The following is a 19,461-nucleotide window of genomic DNA, read 5'->3' as shown; positions in this document are numbered from 1 at the left end:
GTTGTGCAAGGAAGAAAGAAAGTGCTTAAAGAAGCTAGGGACATGTCAAAAAGAAATCAGACCAAAGGGGCTCTGTTTAATCAAATTAGGGATAAACAGGCATCAAAATAATGACAATAATAGGTAATAATTCATTGAATAAAATAAATGTATTTTAAAATGTATCCACACAGATAAAAACAAATAATAAATGATTAGGTTGAAAGTTTAATGAGGAACTGGATATTTATAGAGGTTTAAAGTACCTTCCCACAATATACATATTATCTACTGAGGGGACAGGGAATATGGAAAAGCCTGACAGATGCCTCCAGAAAGTGATCAAAGTTAACACTACACAGTTACGGCAACATTTTTAAAGACATGTTTCCTCAGACAAGGGATACAAAAAGAAAAATAAATTATTGGGACTATACCAAAATAAAAAGCTCTTATACAACAAAGGAAATCATCAACAAAACAAAAAGATAATCTACTGAATGGGAGAAGATATTCACAAATGATATATTCAATAAAGGGTTTATATTAATATATATGTGTGTGTGTGTGTGTGTGTGTGTGTGTATAAAGAACTTATGCAACTCAAGACCAAAAAAAAAAAAAAAAAAACCTGATTAAAATGTAGGCAGAAGATCTGAATAGACATTTTTCCAAAGAAGACATAGAAATGGCCAACAGACATATGGAAAGATGCTTAGCACCACTTATTATCAGGGCAATGCAAATCAAAACCACAATGAGATTATCACCTAACACCTGTCAAAACAATTAGAATCAAAAAAGATAAGAAATAACAAGTATTGGGATCCCTGGGTGGCGCAGCGGTTTAGCGCCTGCCTTTGGCCCAGGGCGCGATCCTGGAGACCCGGGATCGAATCCCACATCGGGCTCCCGGTGCATGGAGCCTGCTTCTCCCTCGGCCTGTGTCTCTGCCTCTCTCTCTCTCTCTCTCTGTGACTATCATAAATAAATACATAAAAAATTAAAAAAAAAAAGAAATAACAAGTATTGACAAAAATATAGAGAAAAAGAAACCCTTGTGCACTGCTGGTAGGAATGTAAATTGGTGCAGGCATTGTGGAAAACAGTACAGAGGTTCCTCAAAAAAATTAAAAATAGAAATACTGTATCATCCAGTAATTTCATACTGGGTATTTACCCAAAAAAACAAAACCACTACTTCAAAATGATATATGCACCCCTATGTTCATTGCAGCATTATTTACAGCCAAATTGTGGAAGCAACTCAAATGTCTATCCATAGATGAAAAGATAAAGAAAATGTGGTATATATGTATAATGGAATATTATTCAGCCATAAAAAGTGAGATCTTGCCATTTGTGACAATATGAATTGACCTAGAGGGTATTATGCTAAGTTGGGCAGAGGAAAACAAATACCCTATGATTTCACTTACATGTGGAATCTAAAAACCAAAATAAAAAACAGAAACAGATCCATAAATACATAGAACAAAATGATAGTTGTCAGAGTGAGGGGGTTGGGGAACGGCAAAATGGATGAAGGGGGGTGGGAGGGACAGGCTTCAAGTTACAGAATGAATAAGTCACAGGAATAAAATGTACAGCATAGGAAATACAGTCAATGGTATTGTAATAGCATTGTACGGTGACCGATGGTAGCTACACTTGTGGTATACATAGCATAATGTATAGATTTGTTGATTCAGTATCTTGTACTCCTAAAACTAATGTAACATTGTGTATCAACTACACTTCAATAAAAATAAATAAAGTTTAAAAGTTAAAAAAAAAAAGTTTAAAAGTTAACATTAGTAATTTTGAGCAAACCAAATTATATACCATTTAATGGGATGCTACAAGAAAAAGATACATTTCCAGGGTATTCTTGCCAAAGATATATATCTTGAATCTAGTCCTAATGAAAAACTTAAACCCGAAAGCATTCTACTAAAAATAAAACAAAACAAAACAAAACAAAAAAACCACTTATCTTCAAAAGTATCAAGGTCATTAAAGTCAAAGAAACACTGTTTTAGTGGTCAGGAGACTAAAAATACATGGCAATCACATGTAATACATGATCCTGATCTGGCTCATTACACTTTAAAGGACATTATGGGAACAACGGATGAAATTTGAATGAAGTCTAAGGTTTAAATAATGTTGCAGTCATAATGACTATATAACAAAATCATCCACTAAATACATCATATACTAAATGCACACTAAAATACTCAGAAGTGATTTGAGAGTCATCAGCTCATTCTTGATTGGTTCAGGAAAAAAAAAGATACTTATACTGTCTGCAAATCTCTGTAAATTTTTGATTGTTTCAAAATAAAAAATATATATTTTTAGAAAAGCAATGCAACTTTCTTTAAAACTTTTATGAGGGACAATGAAGATATACAAACTCAATCCATCCTGTTCCTTTCCTCTGTCCTCTGCAGTTCATCAGGCTGATGAACTTCTAATAAAATGCAATTATGAGTTATTCAGAAATTCTTTTTCTGCCCTTCCACAGAACTAGTTTTCTGCAGCAAACATCTTTATCTTATACCCACTAGTGTTTATAAACAATATAAGCAATATGTATGTTTTCATTAAATAGCTAATTAATTAACCACTAGCATCAATATATGCATTGGAAAATTGAGTTCCTGAATTTGCAGCTATATGAATGCAAAACATAATCCACCAGGACAAAGTTATTTTAAGAAAATAAAAGCCAAATTGTGGAGTAAAGTCTTCAGAGAACCACAAAAAATTGCATTAGACACTTGAGTGCCTTTCTATTTAGGTAAATGTGGCAAAGCAAGTTTGCTGTTCACCAGCCCTTTGCCCTTTTCTCCTGGTCTCATGGGCAGACTTCATTTTCCAGAGCACTTGCCAGCCTAGATTTCTCAATGACCACATAGAGCAGAGCCCTCGCCTCCTATCACTACTGCCATCTTTAAATGAGAAAAAATAAGTTTCTAGTTTTTAAGCCACTAAGATTTTTTCCTCCTGCCATAGTAACTGCTTCTATTATCCAAACCAGTGCAATTTACTTACTCTCAGATCTGGTGTGGAGACTACAGCTGATTAAGTCCCTGGCTTCCTTTAGAGTGAAACATTTACAAACCATCCTCTTGCTAATATTAGCTGCCTCTTAACAGTATGAAACTTATCTTCATTGTGCTAATGAAATCATGAAATCATTCATTTTTCTCCATCAAAGGGAAGGAAGGAAGGAAGAGGAAAAAAGAACAACCTACTACAGTTTTGTCTCTATCTATCCATCTTTTAATATCTATGTACAAAGTTCCTTATACTACATGCAAAAGGTAGAATCTAGTGCACAAAAAAATTATACACCAAGAATAATTTTATCATTCCAAATATTTCTAGTAACAGGTTGTGACTGTAAAAGCAGAGGACCTAGAATGTTGTGGCAGCAAACTGTAGAAGCCTTAATCTAGTCTAGGAACAAGGAAAAGCTTCTCAGAGAATACGTCAGCACTGATCCCTCAATACCACTGCACAGGTCGATTCCTTGGATTCAGGCTCTTACAGATTAAACTTCTACCCTGTGTGGGATTCTCCCTACAACCTAACAACAAGCCATTTTGTCCCTACTTTCTATTGTTTTCCTTGGTTCAAACAACCTTCAGTTTTCCCATCTGTAAAATGGCAATAGAAATATCTATTCCACAGGTTAAAGATATAGATGTATGAGGAAGAGCATAGCAGAGCAACTGGCCCATTCTATGCAAAAAATAAACTATAATTTTATATCTCTAGGCCAGATGTCTTCATTGTGATGCTCTAATCTAGCTATCAGACATATGTGTATTTTATTCCTTATCCACTTTGGGAGTTTATGTTGATCCTTTGTCATAAACCTAAAGAAAAATAAACTTTTGAGTATTAAATTTGTGGTTTCTCTGAATCTTACCCTTCTGGTTTCAGGTGTTTTTAGTTAAACTTGACTATATTTTGGTTTCCCATGTTAGTGACAAATACAGATATCTTGGCTCAGATTAAACTCTTGCCAACCTCGCTCTATACTAAGTCATGACATCATCAACTCAGAAAGCCACAGTGAAATCACCATCATAATCCTCATCATATATTAATATTAGAGCTATCTTTTATTAAATTTTTACTATGTATCAGGCATGTTCTAGGTACATAATGTTATTTTCTATCCTCAGAAAACCCTAAAATATTTGCAATATTTACACATTAAAGATGAGTATATTAAAGCTTATAGTAGTTGAGTAATTTGCCCAGGATCACATGACTAGGTGGTATCAGAACTGGAATTCAACTTGAGATCCATTTATCCTGAAAATCTATATTTTCCATTATTTATAAAATACCTTTCTGTATGAACTTTCAAATGTTCTCTCATAACTTTCCTCATTCTTACATTTTTTGAGCCATAGTCATGGTGGCATTTAATATACTCATTAAGAATATCAATGGATCATCAAATATATCTGTACATCAAAATGCCATGTACCAGAAACCTGAACTAGAGCCTGGAAAACACTAACATAAAAGTCTAAAATATAGGAGCACCCAGGTGGCTCAGTGGTTGAGCATCTGCTATTGGCTCAGGATGTGATCCCAGAGTCCTGGGATCAAATACCACATCAGGCTTTCCACAGGGATACTGCTTTTCCTTTTGCCTATATCTATGCCTCTTGTGTGTGTGTGTGTGTTTCTCATAAATAAATAAATGAACAAATAAATAAATAAATAAATTTTTAGAAGTTTAAAATACAGAGATTAAATGGAAGTATACCATTTTGGAAATTGTAATATGATATCATATAACGAAAAAGACTTGTATCTTTGGAAAACAAGCAATGTAGTAAAAATGTTTTTCCTGTGTTACTCCAGCACTAACGAAGGTAAGGCATATTTGACTATATCTATTTTCTGATTTGTTTACCAGGTTATAGATCTAAAAAAAAAAAAAAAAGAGTGCATTGTGCTATCATAATTGATCATACTATCCTTTAAAATTAGTTTGTTTCTCATTGCTTTTCTCCTTAGTCTTAACTTCTTGGCAGCTGGATTCTCCTACTGGAAGAGAGCATGTTGGTCAGTTGAATGAGACATCTCAGTCTGCTTAACAGAGACCAGATCTTCTGATGTGTTTGAGTGGGTCCTTTACGGAAGGCACTCTAGAGAGCATTCTATATATGGCAAAAACAATTGACCTTCTTGTTGAAAAACTAGTCTTCTACATTCAGGTTGGTGTTCCCCCATAAACTGCAACCCTAAGGAATAGGTAAGATGTATTTCTAAAGCTGCAAAGCTGAGGACCAGACCATATGTGAAGAAAACTCCATCTGCAAACCATAGCCAGCATCAAGCCAGTCACTATTGCTCTTCTAGAAGAATGCTGAATTAGATGCCCAACTATATTTCACTCAAGGAGAGAGGTTACAAATTTGCTGGGTGACAGGATGTTCCCTAAAGTCTCAATGTCTCTCATAATTGCTTTCTTAATTAATTCTATTATCCAAGAACTTTCCCCCAAAACCTTAGGGTTAACTGTGTATTGGAAAATATTTTTTTTATTAGTCCTTAAACTATTTCCTTCTAGCCTTATCCCTTGGTTTATTTGGAAGGGAAAGTTCACTTCTTTGTTTTGATTTTGGTAGTAGTCTCTACAAACCTTCTAGAACTCTTCATGGTCCTCTTGAGGAAATATTGTGTAACTCTCTTCACAAACTGACTTTATTATTTTGGCCTCTGATAAAATACTTGAGCACACACTACCCTAACTCACCTAACCCTGGGGAATGGAGTAATTGTATGAAATTACTACTCTCTGGTTCATTCATGTGGCCAAATTTGCTGTAACCCAGACTCTAGGGGGCCAAGTCTTTTAAAAAATAACTAAAGATAATAATCAGAGTAAAGTAGCAAGTAGGCACAAGGAAATTCATAAAATACTGCTGCATTTCAAAAAAAAAAATCCATTAAGACAGATTATCTAAGAGATTACCCTCAGGCAAAAATACCGAAATTACATGATAAATCTAGTTCTCTGACATTCAAAGAAATAATTACTAGAAATAGAAAAATTCTCTTTTGTTTGTCTTTATCTTTCCCCATCATCAAACAAGCATATTTCTTTAAATAGTGGACTCAAATTTATTCCTCCTTAAATGATACTTTATGATATTTTATTTAAATAAAATATCCATGTATATTTGAAAAGAGACTATCATTGATTCTTATGTCCACTGCTTATACTATTTCCTTATATTATCGGCCCATCTGTTATTAATATATTATCCTAACATTACATAATAATGATGAGGCAAGCACAACTAATAAGATGATCACCACTCTAAAGATATTTAATATTTATATTCTCTCTCTTGAAAATGATAAAATCTGGTAGAATCAGAATTTCTATAATCCAAAATATCTAATATTAATGTTGAAAATATTATTAAATATATAGTTTGCAAGGGTTTCTATTTTTCAAAAAATCAAATTCCCTCCCCACAATAAGTATTTGTCATTAAAATATTATCATTATAATTTGTTCTTTGATGATGCAGAATGTATTCAACAAATATGTATTGAACCTTAACTACATAGAAGACTCAGCAATCGGTGCTAGAAAGCCTACAAAAGTGAATACGTTGTTGCCCTTAAGGGCCTCTTATTTGTTTTAAACATTAGTTTTAACTACATGTACGTATGAGGAATTTCATGGTGTTAGAGATTTCCAACTGACTGAATAACAGATGGCTGGATGTTTATCCTGCTGGCAAAGGTAAAGATCTTATGGGAAATAAAAAATCAGAATATTCTGGATTCTTCCTGAATATATTTTGCCCTCATGACAGACAATTATCTGAAAACATTGTAGGCACTTTTATCGCATCTGCAAATATCTATAGTATGAAGTTCAGGTCTTACTACAGCATACAAAGCCCTCATGATCTGGACATCCCTACATTTGGACTCTTTATATCAATGCAATGGTGATATTAAAAACCAGCAAGGCCTAGGCACCAACCAACCAGAAACAAGCAGCAGTGGCCCTGAAGGTCTTCTGCAGTGTGGGATCAATTACCCTGTGAGTTATTAGAGTTGGGAAAGTTTTAGGAAAAAGAGGTAGACTGAGCCAGTCTGTCAGCCAGAGGACCACACGTGGGATTTAAAGCAATGGCAATTTGCTAGTCAGATGGAAGTATTTCAACATCTTAGCCAACAGTAAAACACATGCCAATAGCCAATTAGCTCTGTTCCAGGTTAGTGAGTACCCTTTACTCTTGTCAACCAGACTAGTTAGTATTCCTGAAATGTTTCATAGCAAACTAGTTCACATCCTCTAAATGCTTCATACCCAAGTAGTTAACATTCCTTAAATGTTTCACACTAATAGTTTACATTCCAGAGATGTTTCATTGCAATGTAGTTCCTTCTGCCTGAAATGTCCTTCCTTCTCACCTTTTACCACCTGTATAAATAAGTTTCAAGACCTTGCTCAGGCTTCAGAGAGGAGGTAATGCTTAAACACTGTGCCTAAAGGCTCCTTTCTGAACCTTTCAGGTTCCCCTCCCTTCCCTCAAACCACAACATTAAAGATGTCCTCTGTATTTCAACCCTAGATTATGTGATGGCATCTTGGCATTTATTTGCTTACGTGTCTTTCTCCACTAATAGACTGTTGTTAGTTCCTGGAGTAAAAGATGGTGTCCTATTAAACTTTGTATCCTTGGGGTGCCTGGGTGGCTCAGTCCGTTAAGCATCTAACTCTTGATTTTGGCTCAGGTCATGATTTCAGGGTCCTGGGATTGAGCCCTGCATTGGGTTCCATTCTCAGCAGGGAGTCTGCTTGAGGATTCTTTCTCCCTCTCTCTCCCTCTGTCCCACCCCTGCCCTCTCTCTTTCTCTAAAGTAAATAAATAAATCTTTAAACAAACAAACTTTGTATCCTTGGCTCCTATAAAACCTGCCTAGTAAATGGCAGATCAATAAAATTGGAACTATCTTCTTTAAAATTTTGACCATTTGTTGAATAAAGGTAAATTAGTCTAGATGCAGTTTGTTCAATGTTACTAAATCAGTGATTCTCAAACCTTATATGCATTGGTAACCTGAACACAGGTTTAGTTTAGTTTAACAAAACATGGATTATGGCTGCTACCCCCAGAGTTTGTCATTCAGTTTGTCTCAAAACAACAGTGATTCTCAAACTGTGGTTCCCAGACCAAGAGCATTGTCATTATCAGGAACTTCTCAGAAATGAAAATTCTTAGACTCCACCCAAGAGGAATAGTTTCTACAGATTCTTACCCAACCTTGTCAGTGTAGTTCTTGTCCCTGGCTACTACTACTTTTTACACATGAGACCTTCCTTATCATTATTGTAGATTAAGTAGATTCAACCAATAGGGCCATTTTACATGTGGTACAATTAATATTAATCTGATAAGATTGTCTGTTGTTCTGAGATAGACTGATTCAGTTAATAAGCTGAAGGACTTGAATGATAAAATAGTGACAGGCTCTCAATGAACAACAATGATAATGACCTTAATATCAATAATAGAGCCTTATATACCCACTCATCCCTGAATAAAAATATTGATTATTTCATTCCTATCAAATATAAGCAATAAAAATTTGGGGAAGATAGATAAAATAATACCTGTTGGCATCTTGCCAGAGCATTGATTAAAACACAGATTTCCCCTGAAGTTCAGCAACAATGCTTCTCATATTAGCTGATAGGACACAGTGATCCTAGATGGCATGTGCCAGGACCAGGAATTCATCTGAAACCTGCCTGTCCACAATCTTTGGTCTCCTTTCTATGTGTATAATATTCCATCAGGAGACTTCAAAAAGGCCACCAGAAAAGGACCTTTGACTTGAGAATGGGACCATTTACTTTACAACCTAGGATACAGGTAACAAAAGCACCATACCTTATGTAATCAAGATATGGTTTGGTTGATCTTTAAGCCTAAACATACTAGATAAATTTATATTTAAACGTCTTCTATTCAGTTAAATAATTTATTGATGACCATTTTATAACTGTTCAGTCCAAATTGCTAACTCAGTTGTGATATAAGTAAAGAAAAGAGTGTATTACAATGATTAAGAGCAGACTTGGTTTCAGACTAGGCCCCAGTTCAAATCCAAAATATCTTTGCTACAGCTGCGCAGAATCAGCCACTTCAATACTTTTAAAACCACTGCTCCTAAATGCTAACTTCTCTAAGACAGTAACACTAATATCCATAACAATGACAATAAGATGCTTATTCTCAGCCCTACATTGAACTTCAATCCTATATCACCAACTGTATTGTGAATATTTTCACTCTCAGTATTCTATTGTTGACTTTTTGGTTGATTAGGTACCATTATCTAGTTGTTTCTTTGTTTTCTGGATCTATCAGTCTCTACTTGTCAAGCCCCTTGTAGTTATTACGGGAAATACGATGGTTCTGGCTAATGGATACATGAGCAAAAATGCATCATTCTGTACTGAGTTGGTGGGGAAAAAAAAAAAAAAACCGGTACCATTTTCCAATCTCTCTGTCTGCTTCTATGATCCAGAGGCAACCTCGCCTTACGAACACAGAACCACCAGATCAAAGCAGCCTGGATCACTGAATCACCACATGGAGGGCAGCTGCTGCAGAGAGGCAGTGAGAACAGAGCTGAACAATTTGGACAGAGTACGTTTTTCTCAGCACAAAAACACGGAGATCTGGGGATCATTTATTATGTAGTATAAGCTTAACCTATCTTGATAAATATGGTGTCCCAAAACAAATGTATCTTTTCAACCTTAAATACATGACATTTTTTAACATCATACTATCTTTCAATCATACTAAAAGGTGAGTTTTTAGTTACTTTTTGTCCCTTCTTCTCTTTTAGTACCATCCCCTCCATGTTTTGCTGTATCCTATCATTTGTATCTTAGAAATATTTCTCAGTTTTCATCAATCTGGGAAAGAAAAAAAAAAAAAAAACGGAGTCATATCTTCTGCCTCTGAATGAGAGACACTTTAATCAATTCAAAAAATTAGGAAACTTAAGTCGCTAGGATTTGTTATTTGGCAGCTCATTTTCGACCACAAGAATCACCTTGCCTGACTTTCAAGACACTCAACTTCATCTGTCACTAGGACCCTATAATACTTCCCAGCACCTACACTTATCTTCACCCAGTTTCCTCCTAAACAGCACTCCAGTTATGCCTCAGCACCTTTGTACTCTGTCTTCTTACCTACACAGCTTTCAAACTGAAATCCAAACTCATTCTTCTCATGAAGCCTCTCCTCATTTTTCCAACCTCACCAATGTCCCCTTACTCAGAACTCTCTCTGTGAAGAAACAGTTCCTAATAGTTTAGTGTGTAATACTTCTTTAATTATTACTACTGGCTTCCAAAAGGTTCTAGCCATGCTTTTTACTGCTTCTGAATCTGTGACAATATTTAGCCTAATACAAAAACACAAAATAAAGTACAAAAAAATAAGTACTAAATATTTTTTACCTGCTTAAACTCATCAGTAGACTTTCATATGACGATCAGCTTCTTCCAGGGAAATGTGGTAGTTTGTAACACACATCCTTCCTTTTCAGCACAACATCTCAGACTCCAGAGATTCTACCTAAATGAGAAACCACTGACTTGCTCATGAAAAAAAGGAATTGGCCTTCAATGGTATTTTTTCAAAACCTCACATTCTTAGCAGATGATTAGTGACCTATAGAATTTCTTAGTATTTGCTCTCATAAGTGAATTTGATTCTTTAATAATTATATATTGCCAGACAAACTTTAAAAGTATCGACAGATTAGTACCATAAATTAAACTTGCTTGTTCATTTATAGTTCAGATGTGTTATGATGACAATATAGAACAATATGGGTGGTTTTACTTGCAGTATTTTACTTTTTCCTAAAGTTATGTGGAATATAACTAGTATTGTTTCATCCTCAAAAAGGATTATCTTCTGAATCGTATCTTCCAATGATGCTTAGTAATTATTATACCTTAGTTTATTTGCATTAAACACTTTCCAATAAAAGTTTCTCAGTAATTAAATTCTACTGACCTAGTTTTCACTTTCCTGGTTTGTAATCCATTTCATCTCCTAGGTTCATAATAAGTAATTACACAGATTAATGATAAAATAGCAAAAGAAGAGAGTAGAAAAATCAAAGGGCTCCAATAAATCACATACAGGATCATCAGTCACAGAATATCTAAGGAATAGTTGTAATTCGATCATGAGGGACATGTTTTAAATGCAATTACAACACTACCACAGACCGCCATTTTCTTCTCATTAGTGCACACCAGTCCTTTGTAGAGACGTGCTGTAGTACTTCATACTCAAGGCTTCCCTTTTAAATCTATTCACTAATGAGATTCAGTGGTTGTTGCATTTTTCTAAAATACTTTTCAAAACTTAGCTGTGCTGCTAATGAAGAGTGCTGCTTCAACTTAAGAAAAATAGGCCTGAATCCACTGCTTAAAGCAATCATTCTTGAACACACCCAACTCTCTCTTATTTGTCAAGGGCCTTTACAAAAAATTATTTATTCATCAAATATTTACTGAACCCCAAATACTGTGCTAACCAATTAGGATGAAGCAGTAAACAAGACACATCTAATCTTTCTCTGTCTACATGGAGTTCTTGTAAAGCTTTGCATTCCAACATGGTAGCTACTAGCCCCATGGGACTGCTGGGTATGAAATGTGACTTGTCCAAATACAGATGTGCTATAACTACATTGTGAAGTCTTCCCCAAAATATAAACATAAAGTATATCATCTAAAAATTATATTAAATATTAAAAATATTTTAAACTTGTAAATTACCCTGGGTAACATTGACATTTTCACAATATTAATTCTGCCAATCCATGAGCATGGAATATTTTTCCATCTCTTTGTGTCTTCCCCAATTTCTTTCAGAAGTGTTCTATAGTTTTTAGGGTATAGATCCTTTACATATTTGGTTAGGTTTATTCCTAGGTATCTTATGCTTTTGGGTGCAATTGTAAATGGGATTGACTCCTTAATTTCCCTTTCTTCGGTCTCATTTTTAGTGTATAGAAATGCCATTGATTTCTGGGCATTGATTTTGTATCCTGCCATGCTACCAAATTGCTGTATGAGTTCTAGCAATCTTGGGGTGGAGGCTTTTGGGTTTTCTAGGTAGAGTATCATGTCATCGGCAAAAAGGTAGAATTTGACTTCTTCTTTGCCAATTTGAATGCCTTTAATGTCTTTTTGTTGTCTGATTGCTGAGACTAGGACTTCCAGTACTATGTTGAATAGCAATGGTGAGAGTGGACATCCCTGTCTTGTTCCTGATCTTAGGGAAAAGGCTCCCAGTGCTTCCCCATTGAGAATGAGATTTGCTGTGGGCTTTTCGTAGATGGCTTTTAAGATGTTGAGGAATGTTCCCTCTTTCCCTACACTCTGAAGAGTTTTGATCAGGAATGGATGCTGTATTTTGTCAAATGCTTTCTCTGCATCTAATGAGAGGATCATATGGTTCTTGGTTTTTCTCTTGCTGATATGATGAATCACATTGATTGTTTTATGAGTGTTGAACCAGTCTTGTGTCCCGGGGAAAAATCCTACTTGGTCATGGTGAATAATTTTCTTAATGTATTGTTGGATCCAATTGGCTAGTATCTTGTTGAGAATTTTTGCATCCATGTCCATCAGGGATATTGGTCTGTAATTCTCCTTTTTGGTGGGGTCTTTGTCTGGTTTTGGAATTAAGGTGATGCTGGCCTCATAGAACGAATTTGGAAGTACTCCATCTCTTTCTATCTTTCCAAACAGCTTTAGGAGAATAGGTATGGTTTCTTCTTTAAATGTTTGATAGAATTCCCCTGGGAAGCCATCTGGCCCTGGACTTTTGTGTCTTGGGAGGTTTTTGATGACTGCCTCAATTTCCTCCCTGGTTATTGGCCTGTTCAGGTTTTCTATTTCTTCCTGTTCCAGTTTTGGTAGTTTGTGGCTTTCCAGGAATGCGTCCAATTCTTCTAGATTGCCTAATTTATTGGTGTATAGCTGTTCATAATATGTTTTCAAAATCGTTTGTATTTACTTGGTGTTGGTAGTGATCTCTCCTTTCTCATTCATGATTTTATTAATTTGAGTCTTCTCTCTCTTCTTTTTAATAAGGCTGGCTAATGGTTTATCTATCTTATTAATTCTTTCAAAGAACCAACTCCTGGTTCTGTTGATCTGTTCCACAGTTCTTCTGGTCTCGATTTCGTTGAGTTCTGCTCGAATCTTAATTAACTCTCTTCTTCTGCTGGGTGTCGGCTCTATCTGCTCTTTTTTTCTCTAGCTCCTTTAGGTGTAAGGTTAGCTTTTGTATTTAAGTTCTTTCCAGTTTTTGAATGGATGCTTGTATTGCGATGTATTTCCCCCTTAGGACTGCTTTTGCTGCATCCCAAAGATTTTGAACGGTTGTATCTTCATTCTCATTAGTTTCCATGAATCTTTTTAATTCTTCCTTAATTTCCTGGTTGACCCTTTCATCTTTTAGCAGGATGGTCCTTAACCTCCACGTGTCAATGCAATCCCTATCAAAATACCATGGACTTTCTTCAGAGAGTTAGAACAAATTATTTTAAGATTTGTGTGGAATCAGAAAAGACCCCAAATAGCCAGGGGAATTTTAAAAAAGAAAACGATATCTGGGGGCATCACAATGCCAGATTTCAGTTGTACTACAAAGCTGTGGTCATCAAGACAGTGTGGTACCGGCAGAAAAACAGACATAGATCAATGGAACAGAACAGAGAACCCAGAAGTGGACCCTGAACTTTATGGTCAACTAATATTCGATAAAGGAGGAAAGACTATCCACTGGAAGAAAGACAGTCTCTTCAATAGATGGTGCTGGGAAAATTGGACATCCACATGCCGAAGAATGAAACTAGACCACTGTCTTTCACCATACACAAAGATAAACTCAAAATGGATGAAAGATCTAAATGTGAGACAAGATTCCATCAAAATCCTAGAGGAGAACACAGGCAACACCCTTTTTGAACTCGGCCATAGTAACTTCTTGCAAGATACATCCACGAAGGGTATCCCTGGGTGGCTCAGCGGTTTGGCACCTGCCTTCGGCCCAGGGCGCGATCCTGGAGTCCCAGGATCGAGTCCCACGTCGGGCTCCCAGCATGGAGCCTGATTCTCCCTCTGCCTGTGTCTCTACCTCTCTCTCTCTATGTCTATAATAAATAAATGAATAAATCTTAAAAAAAAAAAAAAAGATACATCCACGAAGGCAAAAGAAACAAAAGCAAAAATGAACTATTGGGACCTCATCAAGATAAGAAGCTTTTGCACAGCAAAGGATACAGTCAACAAAACTAAAAGACAACTACAGAATGGGAGAAGATATTTGCAAATGACGTATCAGATAAAGGGCTAGTTTCCAAGATCTATAAAGAACTTATTAAACTCAACACCAAAGACACAAACAATCCAATCACGAAATGGGCAAAAGACATGAACAGAAATCTCACAGAGGAAGACACAGACATGGCCAACACACACATGAGAAAATGCTCTACATCACTTGCCATTAGGGAAATACAAATCAAAACCACAATGAGATACCATCTCACACCAGTGAGAATGGGGAAAATTAACAAGGCAGGAAACCACAAATGTTGGAGAGGATGCGGAGAAAAGGGAACCCTCTTACACTGTTGGTGGGAATGTGAACTGGTGCAGCCACTCTGGAAAACTGTGGAGGTTCCTCAAAGAGTTAAAAATAGACCTGCCCTACGACCCAGCAATTGCACTGTTGGGGATTTACCCCAAAGATACAGATGCAATGAAACGCTGGGACACCTGCACCCCAATGTTTCTAGCAGCAATGTCCACAATAGCCAAACTGTGGAAGGAGCCTCGGTGTCCATCGAAAGATGAATGGATAAAGAAGATGTGGTTTGTGTATACAATGGAATAATACTCAGTCATTGGAAATGATAAATACCCACCATTTGCTTCAACGTGGATGGAGCTGGAAGGTATTATGCTGAGTGAAGTAAGTCAATCGGAGAAGGACAAACATTATATGTTCTCATTCATTTGGGGAATATAAATAATAGTGAAAGGGAATATAAGGGAAGGGAGAAGAAATGTGTGGGAAATATCAGAAAGGGAGACAGAACATGAAAGACTCCTAACTCTGGGAAACGAACTAGGGGTGGTGGAAGGGGAGGAGGGTGGGGGTGGGGGTGAATGGGTGACGGGCACTGAGGGGGGCACTTGACGGGATGAGCACTGGGTGTTATTCTGTATGTTGGCACTGAACACCAATAAAAAATAAATATATTATAAAAATAAAAAAAATTAAAAAAACCAATAAAACAAAAAAAATATTTTAAATATGTTTGGTTAAATAAATACAGTACTAAAATTAAATTCATCTGTTATTTTTGCTTTTGTTAACATTGCTATTAGAAAATATAAAATTATGTAAGTGGCTTGCAATTGGGTTTTGCACTGGATTTCTATTGGATGGTTCCTCTCTAAAATCTCTAGGGAGACAGGCCATTAAATAAGTATTTACAACAAAAGGTAATGACAAATTGGATAAGAAAAATATTAAAATGTACACACAGCAGGAGCCTTCAGTTGAGTCAGATATTAGATTCTTCTAGTGACCAAATTCACATCTATGGAGTTCCAGAATTGAATAGCTACCTTGGCTAATTTAATAGATTCTTCTTTGCTATCCCCTGGTACATTGTACATACTATTTTAGCACTCATTATGTTTTAAGTATTTTAATTCAGTAACAAATACTTACTCAACTAAACACTCTCTTACTTATTATTGCATGTCAACATATATTGTGGGTACAAATTAAGAAATGAAAAATGCCATCTGGAGAACTATGAACCAAAGTTAACCTGGGATGTCTTTGCACAAAGTAGTACCACTATTAGTCACTATGGTATGCTGCCCTCCCTGCCCAGGAACTGAGATATTTTGTTATTCACTACCTGCAGATGTCCAGCCTGGTGGAACTGATTTTTAATGATCCTACCATAACACCTGGTAATCAACTACTTTCTGAATCCTTGCACTTGAAAATGGTTATGCATCTGAAGTGAAACATGGCAGGACAGTTGCCTTGTTGCTGGAAGTTAGGCACTAGTAACAGATCCAATCTCACATCCATAAAGAAAATTGGACAGTACTCCTGCATGACAGACTTTCATCTCAGTCTAAGATTGATGTATTTTGACTGACAGAGTACCAGAGGATGTGCTGGCTTCCTGAATATGGTTTATGTCCTTGCCCAATATTGTATCACCTTGTATGCTGCTGAGGTGGAAAAAATATATATCAATCACTGCAGTTAGTGTATTTCTGTATTTCAGAAACTCCAAGTTTATCTGGCAAAAGTGTGCATAAGGTGTCTTTCTTCCCCAGGCATTTACACTGACAGCATTATAAAAGGGAACACAGACCTCTTCAAATGCTCCTGGGCAGTTCCCTAAAAAGCAATGATCAGTGAAAACAGCTTCAGTGTGATGATTTCAGAGTGTGATGAAGTCTTTCGGGTTATGTCTGTACAGGCCTGAGGAGTTCATGTACTTTTTTTTTTTTTTTCAATTAACTAATGAGGAAAGCTGGCCCCTGAAAAAAATTGAGCTAAATGAATAAACAGTGCTTTAATCAACAATAAAACTAATCAATTAACATTTAATTTTTGAGCCTTCATGTTGACCCAGCACCTTATAAAAGCTAACGTCCATATAAACTACTTAAAATATGGGGCTTTTGGGAAAAAAAAAATGGGGCTTTTGTCTTTATGGGAACTAAAAGATAAGACAAACCAAATGGAGTACCAAGAGTTATGAAATAAAGTAACAATTTCTATTATATTATATGTTGTCAGAGATCAGAGAAGAGAGTAACAAGTGGGAAATATCAAGAATGAAGTCCCTGACAGTTACATGCAAAAGAATGAAACTGGACCACTTTCTTACACCATATATAAAAATAAACTCAAAATGAATTAAAGACCTAAATATGAGATGTGAAACCATAAATTCCTAAAAGGAAACAGAGATAGTAATTTCTTTGACATTGGCCTTAGCAACATTTGTCTAGATACTTCTCCTGAGGCAATAGAAACAAAAGCATAAATAAACTCTTGAGATTACACCAAAATAAAAGGGAAGGCATCAACAAAACAGAAAGGCAACCTAATGAATAGAAGAGATTTGTAATGACATAACCAATAAGGAGTTAACACACAGAATATAAAGAACTTACACGAATTACCACCAAAAAGAAAGTAATGATAATAATAATAATCCAATTTAAAATTGGCAGAGGATCTGAATAGATATTTCTCCAAAAAAGACTTTCAGATGGCCAACAGATACATGGGAAGATGTTCAATATCACTTGTAGGGAAATCACAATGAGATATCACTTTAAACCTATTAGAATGGCTAGTATCAGAAAGACAATAAATAAAAAGGTTTGGCACGGATGTGGAGAAAAAGGAACCCTCATGCATTGTTGCTGAGAATGTAAATAGGTGCAGCCACTGTAGAAAAAATGTATGAAGAGTCCTCGAAAAATTAAAAATAAAAATGTCAAATGATCTGGGCATCTACCTCAAGAAAATGAAAACATGACTTTGAAAAGACATATGCACCCCTGTGTTTATCGCAGCACTAATCACAAGAGCCAAAATATGGCAGCAACCTATGCATCCACCGATAAATGAATGGATAAAGAAGACCTGGTATCTATACACAATGGAATGTTACTCAGCTAAAAGGAAGAATGAGTTCCGCTTATTTGTGACAGCATGAATGGAACTAGGGGGTATTATACTAAGTGAAATAAATCAGTTAGAAAGAGACAAATACAATATTATCTCATGTAGATGTGGAACCTAAAAACAAAACAAACAAAAAAGCAGAAACAGATCCATAAATACAGACAACAAATTCATTGTTGCCAGAGGGGAAGAGTAGGAGGTCTGGGAAAAATGGGTGAAGGGAATGGGAGGTATAGTATTCCACTTATGGAATGAAAAAGTTATGAGGATGAAAGGTACAACATAAAGAATACAGCATACGGTATTGTAATAGCACTGTATGGTGACAGATGGGAGCCACACTTGTGGTAAGCGCAACATAACGCATAGAGTTGTTGAATCACTGTGTTGTACACCTGAAATTAATGTAATACTATGTGTCAACTAGTCAACTATACTTCACTTTTAAAACATGCAGTCCCTGAAGACTTCATTTTGCTTCGGGGGTACCTCTATGGAGTTTCAACACTTCAGTCTCCAAAATGATTAATGATTTTCATATTCAGAATTTGTTACGAAGAAGCACGTTTGTTTGTTATACATCAGACAGGTTATTCTGAATGGCCTTTGATTAGATATCTAGGTGTTAAAGGAACTGCAATGAATAATAAATCTAAATTATTGCTGAGCTCAAAATGAACCAACAAAAACTCTAAGAGGCAGGAGTGGGGAAAACTATTTTGGAAAATCTCTAAGCCACAGGATACAGGATATCTGTAAATAAACCATAAAGAGGTGTACTCAAAACCTGGATACAAGGAGCAAGCCATGGGAATTAAAACACAGAGTTATATTTGTGTGATACTGTGATGAAGGTTAAGGAGGAGATGAAGTGGCTCCTTGGGTTAGAATAACACAAAAGGCCAGACACCCAGAAGTTCTGAGCTCTTGATCACCAGAAATGTGCTTTTCCAGGATCTGAGTACTTCACTGGGAGAAACAGATGTCAAATTATGAAAGTAAAGCCGTCCAGTTCCAGGTACACTTATGTAATTTCTTCTGTTTTATTAGTGGTGTGGTGGTCCAAGGTCCTCATTTTTCACCAAAGTGAAATCATTAACCAATCTTCAGACAGGATTACAATTTGGCCTATAATACCTCTATTCTCTAAGTGAGTTTATATAATAATAGGATTATCTATTCCTTTAAAAATTGGGAGAACTTTCCTGTAAATATATATATCCATTCAGAATAACCTGTCTGATGTATAACAAACAAACGTGCTTCTTCGTAACAAATTCTGAATATGAAAATCATTAATCATTTTGGAGACTGAAGTGTTGAAACTCCATAGAGGTACCCCCGAAGCAAAATGAAGTCTTCAGGGACTGCATGTTTTAAAAGTGAAGTACAGTATAGAATATATATATATATATATATATATATATATATATATGAAGGTTTGAAGTTTTCTTTTTAAGTACATTTTAAACTAATGTTTAATATTTTTTTTTATTTTTCTTTTGAATTTTAAGTAGGCTTCACACCCAATGTGGGGCTTTAACTCACAACCCTGAGATTAAGAGTGGTATGCTCTACTGAATGAGCCAGCCAGGCATCCCTAATCTCTTATTATAGA

The 19,461-nt window shown here is 35.8% G+C and overlaps 1 long non-coding RNA gene across 6 annotated transcripts in view; it reads right to left on the bottom strand.

The window, feature by feature from the left end:
• Nucleotides 1–19,461, bottom strand: part of LOC111090567 — a 269,981-nt gene that overhangs the window by 78,731 nt on the left and 171,789 nt on the right. For 5 of the 6 annotated variants that reach the window (XR_005372296.1, XR_005372299.1, XR_005372295.1 and 2 more), the window contains one exon: nt 10,529–10,646. The exons of the other annotated variant lie outside the window; for it this stretch is intronic. This is a non-coding gene — a long non-coding RNA (uncharacterized LOC111090567). The remainder of the gene's footprint in view (nt 1–10,528; nt 10,647–19,461) is intronic. 6 annotated transcript variants of the gene reach the window in all.

This window comes from Canis lupus, chromosome 17, assembly GCF_011100685.1.
Source record: "Canis lupus familiaris isolate Mischka breed German Shepherd chromosome 17, alternate assembly UU_Cfam_GSD_1.0, whole genome shotgun sequence".
NCBI classification, from domain to species: Eukaryota; Metazoa; Chordata; class Mammalia; order Carnivora; family Canidae; genus Canis; species Canis lupus.
The sequence above is the reverse complement of the archived record's forward strand: the minus strand, read 5'-3'. Positions and strand labels throughout refer to the sequence as shown.